Source organism: Poecilia formosa, unplaced genomic scaffold, assembly GCF_000485575.1.
Source record: "Poecilia formosa unplaced genomic scaffold, Poecilia_formosa-5.1.2 Scaffold20, whole genome shotgun sequence".
Taxonomy (NCBI): Eukaryota; Metazoa; Chordata; class Actinopteri; order Cyprinodontiformes; family Poeciliidae; genus Poecilia; species Poecilia formosa.
In genome coordinates, this window is record NW_006799959.1 from 3,251,242 (window position 1) to 3,260,442 (window position 9,201).

General features: G+C 38.7%; 1 protein-coding gene across 7 annotated transcripts in view; it reads left to right on the forward strand.

Annotated features, from left to right (window-relative positions):
* taok3a (TAO kinase 3a) overlaps positions 1 to 9,201 on the forward strand; it is a 57,779-nt gene that overhangs the window by 5,945 nt on the left and 42,633 nt on the right. The window lies entirely within an intron of this gene.

Genomic DNA, 9,201 nt, shown 5'->3' on the forward strand with positions numbered 1-9,201 from the left:
TTTTTTTTACGTTTTACAAGCGCTCCTCTGACACATCTGGCTTAAACACACAATTTATTGTCATTTTATACCATATAAAATAAGAAATATTGCCCTGGTAATCACACCTCTCGAGCATTACCTGTTCTGTTTTCCATTGTTTTTTCTTTCTTCAGAATTTGTTATAAAAGAGGCATTTTGGAAAGTTGGTTGCAGTGGGTGTGGAAAGTTGGGATGAGTGACTTCATTACAGCCCTCTATTACAAGAATGTCTCGAATCCTCTGGGCCAAGTTGCAGCTGTGGCCATGAGTTGCCCCCCCGCGCCTCTTTCCTCTCCAATGTTGTCTCTTTTGAAACCTCATCATGTTTGGATGCATTTGCCTCCTCTCCAGCGCTGTTGTGAAATCTCTAAGCCTTTATCTTTTCCTTCATGACTAGGCTAGCTCAACATGCTGATGAATTATGAGCAGCTATTCCCATCAGCCAAACGTACATCACCATTGGCGACTGTTGATTTGTGTTATATCTGCCCTCCACCACTCCTCCGGATCTAGGGCTTATTTTAGCTCGGCAGAGAGAAGGAAAAGGCTCAGACGCGAGTATTTTTAGAAATACTTGGTAATAGGGCTCTTTTAAAAAAAACATTCAAAGTGTCATGTCATAGCCCTACAATTTGTTTGTTCTGCTGACTTTCCGTTGCATCCTTCAGGGATTCCAGTGTGCAACACTAGCTTAGCAGAGCTGGGCATGTCAGCAAGGCTTAGGATGCATGCTTATGATGGACACGTCTGCTGATGTGAGTGGGGATGAGGTAATGTGCTGTACCACACTGCTCTAATTTGGGAGCAACCGTTGACTAACACAAATGCTTCTTTGTCTCATAGCTATAAAAAAGTCAGTTTTACTCTGCAACCTTGAAGGTACAAAGTAAAAAAAAAGATTGTTCATTGGCCAACTGAATTTTCAGGTTTGTTGAGGCCGTTATTTTTTTCAGTGGGAGCATTATCCAATGACTGTTGATCATTTACAAATGATTCTGGGTTTTGAGGATGATTCTTTTGTTTGTTTGTTTTTGGCGCTATCGGCCAACTCTGTAGCAAAGGCTTGAAAACTCCTCGTCTGTCAGGCTACCACAGTGTGCGCCAAACCCACCCCCATCCCCCCAGTCCCAAGAGAATGTAGGCCTCAGCCCAAGCTCTGTGCGGCTCTAATGCTGTAACTGGACAGCCTTCATTGGGTCAAGTGGAGATTTGCTTCGGAATCTAGGGGAGATTTTGTAATGCTCTCACCAACCACCAGTGTGTCAGGATAAATACAAGTTTGAATAATTGGGGAAAAATGATTCTGTCTTTGGCACAAGATCACATATTTTAAACAAAATGCAACAACATGAAGGCAAGAAGTTGAATGTCAGGAACATGTCTGGTCTTAGTTTATCAGTTTCTTATCTGCATACCTCTGATTCCTTAGACTAGATGAGAACTGTTCTTTGCTGGAAATGTATCAGAGATTTGTGGCCAATTCCTGATCTATCTTTTTTTTTTTTTTTTTAAGGTTTGACCTTCCTATACAGATATTAATCCATTTGTAAGTTTTCTTGTCATAAAGCTTCAGTAATCATTCAGTACATTGGAAGCAAATGCAGATAGTGCAGAAAGTGAGGGAGCACACATTGTATTCGAGAATTTCACTATTTTAAAGTGAAGAGAATTTGGAGTTCAGTTTGTAAACTAAATGTAACATTTTATGTTAAATTTATTAGGGAAGTTAGCATTATTAAAATTGACAGTTTGTCCCTGTAGAACATAGTTGTTTTGGCCTATTTTCCGCCAGTTTTCCAGTAGTGCAACTATATTTTATTTTTTGCGTTATGCTTATGCATAGTGTTGTATTAAAGTAATTCACACCTCACGACAAGCTCCTGATCAGTACTGTGATGGACTGGCGACCTGTCCAGAGTGTACCCCATCTCTCACCCGAAACGTTAGCTAGACATAGGCTAGAGATGGGCACCAGCATCCCACTAGGGATAACGGTTTAAGAAAATGGATGGATGGAGAACAGCAAGTAACGCAAAGGAAGCATGTTTGTTTTTGTTGAGCATTTGGTGAGTGTCTCCTCACTTTCATATTTTCTTTGTAAATCACTGAACTTTGCGATGTAATCGTAAAAATAGAGCTGGAGCTGAATACAACTGAAAATATCGTGCAGTGTTTGCCAAGCTTTATTTGACCTTTGAGATTTCCAGAAGACTGCCAACATTTCCAAATTCAGCATGTTCCATGATGGGCAAAGGTCGAAAGCACAAAATCAATAAAATAGAGAAACTGTGGTGACATCTCACATCTCTCTGCTTTCTCTGATTTCATTTGTAATCACCTTAATGGCTCTGAAAATATCAAACCTTGAGATTTTTTTTCTTGCAGACCACAGAGTGTTGTTACCCTGATCTGGTAGCACTACGGTTTGTTTAATTTACTCATGAGGAGAGAGAAGAGTAAAATTTTGCAACAAAGAATGTACATTTTCTCCTGTGTGTTTTATTTATTGGCAACAGAGAATATACAATAGGAGATTGGCTTGAGGGAAATAAACTGTAGAACAATCCAGAGTGAGGACTTTTACCACTCCACTTAGAAGTGCATTGTAGAACAGTTTTGCATGGCTTTCCCATCCTAAAAAGCCTGAAGTTAAACTAAGCAATTGTCCAATTAAACTATGACTTGGAGGAAGCTCTGCCAGTCAAATCATCCAACCCCACTGCACTGTGTCCCTCACTCTTTCTTGTGTCCTCTCTCACCAACAAACATAAAAGTGTTCATCATACGGAAACACACATGTGCCAGAAGGCCTCAAACCTTAGAATAATTGCAGTTCTGCCAACATCCCAAAAGGCTTATAATGAAGTAGTGAAATTATCAAGCCATCAAAGTATCAAAGAGACCAATGCATGCAGACACCATCACTGTGTTTATAGACAATGACCTTCCTGCCCCATATCCAGCTATTGTTTCCTGGTAGGACTCTGGGCCTCCGTCAGATAGGCCATAGAGTCTCCTGCAAATGCTTAGCAGAGCAAAAGAACATGATTCAGTTGGTGATGCTGCTATTTTAAAACTTTAGATGCTTATTCAGAATATAATCATAAAACAGATAATAATTGTATAGTATATGGCTGACTCTTTGTCAGTGTCAAAAATGAAATTACATAACATTTCTCAACCCAGATTCTGTGTGGGTAACATCCAGAAGCATGCAGCTGCAGCTCCTGTATAGTCAAGCATCACAATATATTATTTCTAAGTGCTTTTTATTCATACTCAAGATAATATTGGCATTTAAAACTTGTTAACTTGACTCTAAAAGCCCAAAGATTTTTTTATTTTTTTTTGCCATTGCTGTATAACTCCAATTTTGTGGACTAAAATTAGTCACTCCAACTGACCGCTTTCCTTATGTTTACCTTTTTAGCCAGACCTGGTATGTATGGCAGGATTTCTTGAAAGTTTTGTTTCCCATTTTGATTTGAGTAATTCTCAGCTCAGCTCACCAATCTGCAATTCTTCTTAATTGACACCTCACTGATCTAATGCAGTCATACATTTTTGGACATGACTCATTCCAGGGAAAAATTAAAAAGCATCTCTCAAACTTTGTGAGAAAGTGTCCGCCACAGGGGGTATTTTATATATATTTCTTTTAGGGGTTTTTTTTCTTTAGAGAATTAAACAGATTTGATGAATCCATCCATCCATCCATTTTCTGAACACCCTTGTCCCTCAGTGGGGTCGGGAGGGGTGCTGGTGCCTATCTCCAGCTAACGTTCCGGGCGAGAGGCGGGGTACATCCTGGACAGGTCGCCAGTCTGTCGCAGGGATTTGATGAATCCATGAGATCTAAAAGAAGAAGAGGGTGGCTAAGTTCTAACACTAAATGAATTCCCAAGCTAATGGCTGGCTGACTACATAAAACTGAAATCCTGAAGCTAACAACCCATGGGCCCTCTGCTACACTGTGTAAACCCTAATGATGATGGTATACATAATTTATATTGTGAGTCTATATAAAAAAAAAAGACTAAGTGACAAAACACATGGGAAATGACTCAGTGGACCAGATGTGCATTTCTTTTTTGGGGGTTTCCTCTCTTAGATTTCCCCTCTCTGTGTCTTTTATCTTTCAGTTTGTATGATCATTCTGTCTTCAGTTGACAAAGAAAGAAAATGTGAAGATAGGATACAGCTTAGCATGCTTTGGCTTCTCTCATTATGCTGCATCTTTTGAAGTCAAGCAGGTAAATAAATGATCAGCAGCTGTATTACTTCATTTACTTTGAAGCAACCAGCCACAATCAAAGATCAGATTTAAATGGTTTCGTTCATTGTAGCATACTGTGCATACTTTGTGAAACTTTCCGTAGACCTATTTTGTTTTTTTATTTTTATGGTCAAATTACACTAAAGGTGCATTCAGACACCTTCACTCATGCTTAATTTGGGTACATTTGCTAACAGTATTAAAAATATAACAGCATAACATTTTATTTTGTAATATTCTACTCTGCAATTGCACTTTTGCTTTGTTCCCAAACTCAACGAGTAATCACATAAAATGATCTCAGTCAGGTCTACAACATCAGGAAATTATTATAATTGGGATATTAATGTTGAATATTGTGATGACAATTGAGCTAAATTTTCCTCACTCCTCTGCAAGCTGTTCCCTGAGTTGAGAGGCTAAGCTCATGTTCATTCTTTTAGCTTCATGCAGAGTGGTTCTAAAATTTTTCTGACTTCATCAAACCTTGGTTAGCATGCAAAGATAAAGGTCAGAGAAAAAGCAATGATTCTGTACCTTCTTTCTAAATCAGTTGCATCAGATCATGGAATGTTAAAAAGCCTTGATCATCCACCATGTCAGAGAAAGATGGACACGTCTAAGGCTTAGTAGTTACTCAACTCTGCCATTTATGGCAGTGAAGCGCCCGTCTGTACTACCTAATGGTTGCTCAACTTCTCCATTAAATTTGTGTCTTTTAAATATTTTATTGTGAATAAAACTCTGCAAGAAGTGGCAGTAGCATGTTGTAGTCTGTAATCATTTTCCTTCTTCCCTGCTGTCATTATGTAGCCATGAAGTAGGCCTCTGTTAATCTTTCTGCTGCTTTGAATTGAAAAACCCTGTTGGGCTTTAGAGAACTACACTCAGCTCTCTGGTGCCCAAATGTTGAAAAGCACACACAAGCTTGGAGTTAAAACTACATCAGCTGGTTGGTGCTTCCACACAGGTTAAAGGTTCTGCTGTTTCTGTGGGAATCTAAACTGCTGAATGAATGACCATACCCTCTTGTGTAATAATTACTGTGTGGTGTGTTGATCAGAACATATACCAAGTGTGAAGATTTGCTACCATTGTTCAACACCTTAGTTCTTTTACATGGCCTTTTGAGAAAGCAGCTGGGTGATGCAGTACATGGTCACTAAGCTGTCTGGGACTGTTCTTGATCTCTGCATAAGTCTAAAAGTTTCAATTTATGCACAATCTTGATCTTTAGATGTTGTACACATTGCTTAAAACATATTAAAACTAAACGGTACTATAATTTTTAAATGTCCCTAGGGGAAAAAATAAAGCCATTGTGGACAAACGGGGTTCAATATCAATGCTATCTGAGGTCCTGACCTTTGGGGGTCACATTGTTAAGTTTGACTGCTTCTGGAGCTAAACTGGTATGAAAGCAAAATACAGGCTCTTCGATTAGTGTTGGTGTCACCATCAGTGTGTGTAACATGACTGAGCTCAGCTGGAACTGAGGTCATATTGATTGGGCAACAACCCCGGGCTGTCTTATGATACTATCAATTCTCCATTGTATCAATTATAATTGTGGCTGAAAATATTCCAAAGGTAAAGACAGCTCTCAGGATTGGGGTACAAACACTGGGAGAGTATACCAGACCATATGATGATGATAATTCGGGAATAACACAAAAGTCTCTGAAAAGATGAACATGTCACTTTCCGGTGTCCAGAAATTTCACATGAAACATAAAGCAGACTTGTTCAGGTCCACAATCCTCTTCCTGGTATCTTGCCAATTTTATTTGATGTTTCCGTGATGTCGCCCAACAATCCAGTCTGTTTGGGGTGTTGGATAAGAAAAACAGAAATTACAGGTCATCCACAGATGGGTTTCCAGTTGTATCAAATGATATGGATTGCCCTAGAAGAGGCTTTCAAAGTCATCACTACCCAAATTGTCCAATTTGTTTAAATTTTTTGGTGTAAACTTGGTCAGTGTAAATCTGAGTTGAAACCAGGTCAAAAAGTCTTTCTCCCTTTTTCTACTAAGAAGTCATTGTGACTGGAAAAATACTTCTCTATGCCATTTGAAATGTATTCAACTGTAAAATTCTCACTCTGTTTCTTGTGTATTAGTTCCCCCAATGTAACTTATCTTGTAGGTTTTCATTATTACTATCAAAATATGTATTTTTTAAAATGCATTTTGACATGCAGTCAGAAGTCAACCAAACAAAACTGTTTTAATCACAATAGGAAGACGAGTCCCACAGTATCTTTAGGGTCTTGGGTTGTCACAAGTCTTCTGTGGTCGGTAACTAACGTGAGTCTGTTGGAGCGCTCTCTGCCAGTCTCTTCACATTACTTGATGGATCTTTCTAACACAATTTGCATCATAACCAACATGTGCATGTTGGAGTTTGTTCAGTGAGTCAGCTTAGAGGAGGTGGCACTGATGGAGTTGTGATTTCAAAATAATGAATTGGGACGCTGCATGTGATACATGAGTTTCAGAACAAAATGGCCAAAATGATTACCCATGAGAGAAGATGTTACATAAACCTCAAACTCCCACATTTTCATGTTTTACAGCATTTACAGACTGTGATGGAAATAAAGATTACAATTTGAAATGTTCTCAGCTAGCTCTGGTATTTTATAATACTATTTCTTAAACATTTAAGGTTTAAGACTTCAGCCAGCTATAAAGCGAAAGTGAACTGCAAGGAGGAAGTCACATGTGATTTTCCAAGCAGTTCTTTGGTCTGTTTGTGTAACCACAGCGGTACTTCAGTCTCTCGCTCTCTGCCATCTTTTTTGCTGCTACTGCGTCTGTCCCTTGCATGAAAGGCAATGTGGTGGATACCTCACTGCCTTCCTGCTGCTCATAATAGCCAGTGTGTTGTGATACTGCCCCTAACAAGCAGTTGTTGCAACTAATGTTATCCAGCCCATTCAGTCCATTTCTAAAAGTCCAGGGGGAAAGTGAACCAAACCAAGTGAAGGTGACATTTTTTGGCAGTCCCCTGCACAGTAAACAGTCCTTGGTACTATTCTGATTTGAAAAGCAATAAGATTAGGCCACTTTATACATCAGAAACTCAAACTTGAAGTATTTGATTCCAGATCAAAGTTCAGTAAGCTAACTGGGCCTTAAGTGCTTTGGCTTGTTTGTCAGGTATGCCAGATGGGTTTTTTTATGATGATGTGTACTGTTTCTTTTAATCTTTAATCTTCATTATAAGTTATTCTTTACTCAGAGCTGCTTTGTTTTTTGAAATGCTGGGTAAATATAAGCACACAACCTAATCACGACAGTTCTGCAGGAAAATTGTTTAACTTGTAGGTTAAAAGCTTTTACAACCTCTCTCGTGTTCATGCAAATAAATATACTGACTTAGTGGAAGGCAGATGTTACTTAAAAAAGATTAAAAACTACATTGTAAAAGCAGCCAATGTAGAACAAAAACATCTTCAAGAGCAGTTCATATTTCTACATATATTATACATTTTGCATAATTGAGTGAATGTTGGGATGCAGTCTGTTGCCAAAAACACTTTGAAACTTGGTTATTAATTATTCCACATTGTAATTAACATTAAACTCAAACAATAGCGAATGTATACTAACAGTTGGTGTAAAACGAAAAAAGAAATCATCTCTTCCTCACCTCAAAGAATTAGTATTTTTATCTCTTGGTTTAATTGTATTGAACGTGAATAGGACACAATGGTAGCTATTCGCGGTCATAGTGGTAGCCATGAAAAGCCTCCACTTCATCCCGTACTTTCTCTGATGTGTAAAATTCTAAGAGGAACTACTGAATAATGTAAGAGCCTCTTGCTCTGCCACACCGTGTGCTTTATTTGTCTAGCTTGTGTTATGGGTTGGAGGTATCTGGGAAGAATAGAAATTGATTATGCGTGTTTGACGAAAACACTGCAGGACTTGGTAAAAGCAAAACAGTACACCACGCATACTATTGACCTGGTTGGATGGGGAAATAAGTCTCAGAGACACAAACCCTGATTGTTGCCAAAGAGGATAAATGGCTTTAATAGAGAAAACTCCAGGCTTTATTCCAGAGGGATAGGCATTGGACATACATATCGACTCATCTGGATTCAAGGGATTTCTCCGTGGGGGGGAACTTTGATCCCAAATAAAGAGTCAGCTTTGTTTAGCACAAAGTATGTAGCTAGTGATCTGAATATGTGAATATGTCTGCATCTTCTCACCCCTTTTCAGGCTTATAGGGTGTCTCCGATGAGTACATACTGAAGTCATTTTTTGTTGTTCACGCTCATTATGAATGATTTGGGAAATAATTCACTGAACATTAGCATTCATCTAACTGTGATGTCAGTTGTGGTATTGTTGTTTTTGTGCAACTTAACGATGTACACCAAACCAAAAATGTTTTATTTAAGAGTTAAATTTGCAAGCTTTTTTTCTTAAAAGTTCACATAGTGACAGACCTGACCCCTTAAATGGTCTTTCCTTTCATAACTTCTGGATATTTGCAAACACACCGTCCAAAGCTAGCTTAATACTGCTGTAGTCTGAGATCCTTTATATGGACACATGTGAAAGTAAGACGGTGGTATAAAAATCCTTCTCACGTGCAAAGGCTTTTCTGTGCAGAGAGTATGCTTATTCTGTTATGTTATATAACACCTCACAAGTCTGTATCATTGCAAATAGCTTTTTTTACATTAAGGGGATTAGGATTGATATTCAACTTAGCTGTAAGGGGAAAAAATGGGTCTCTGCTCAGTCACAAGTCAGGAAGATGAAGCTCAGCAGTATGGAGAGCTTATCTACTTTAATGGACATGTCTGCAGCAGAGAAGGCTGCAGCACCATCCATGTTTTCCTGCTTGTTCATATTGGTAGCACTACAGTACGAAACATTTTCT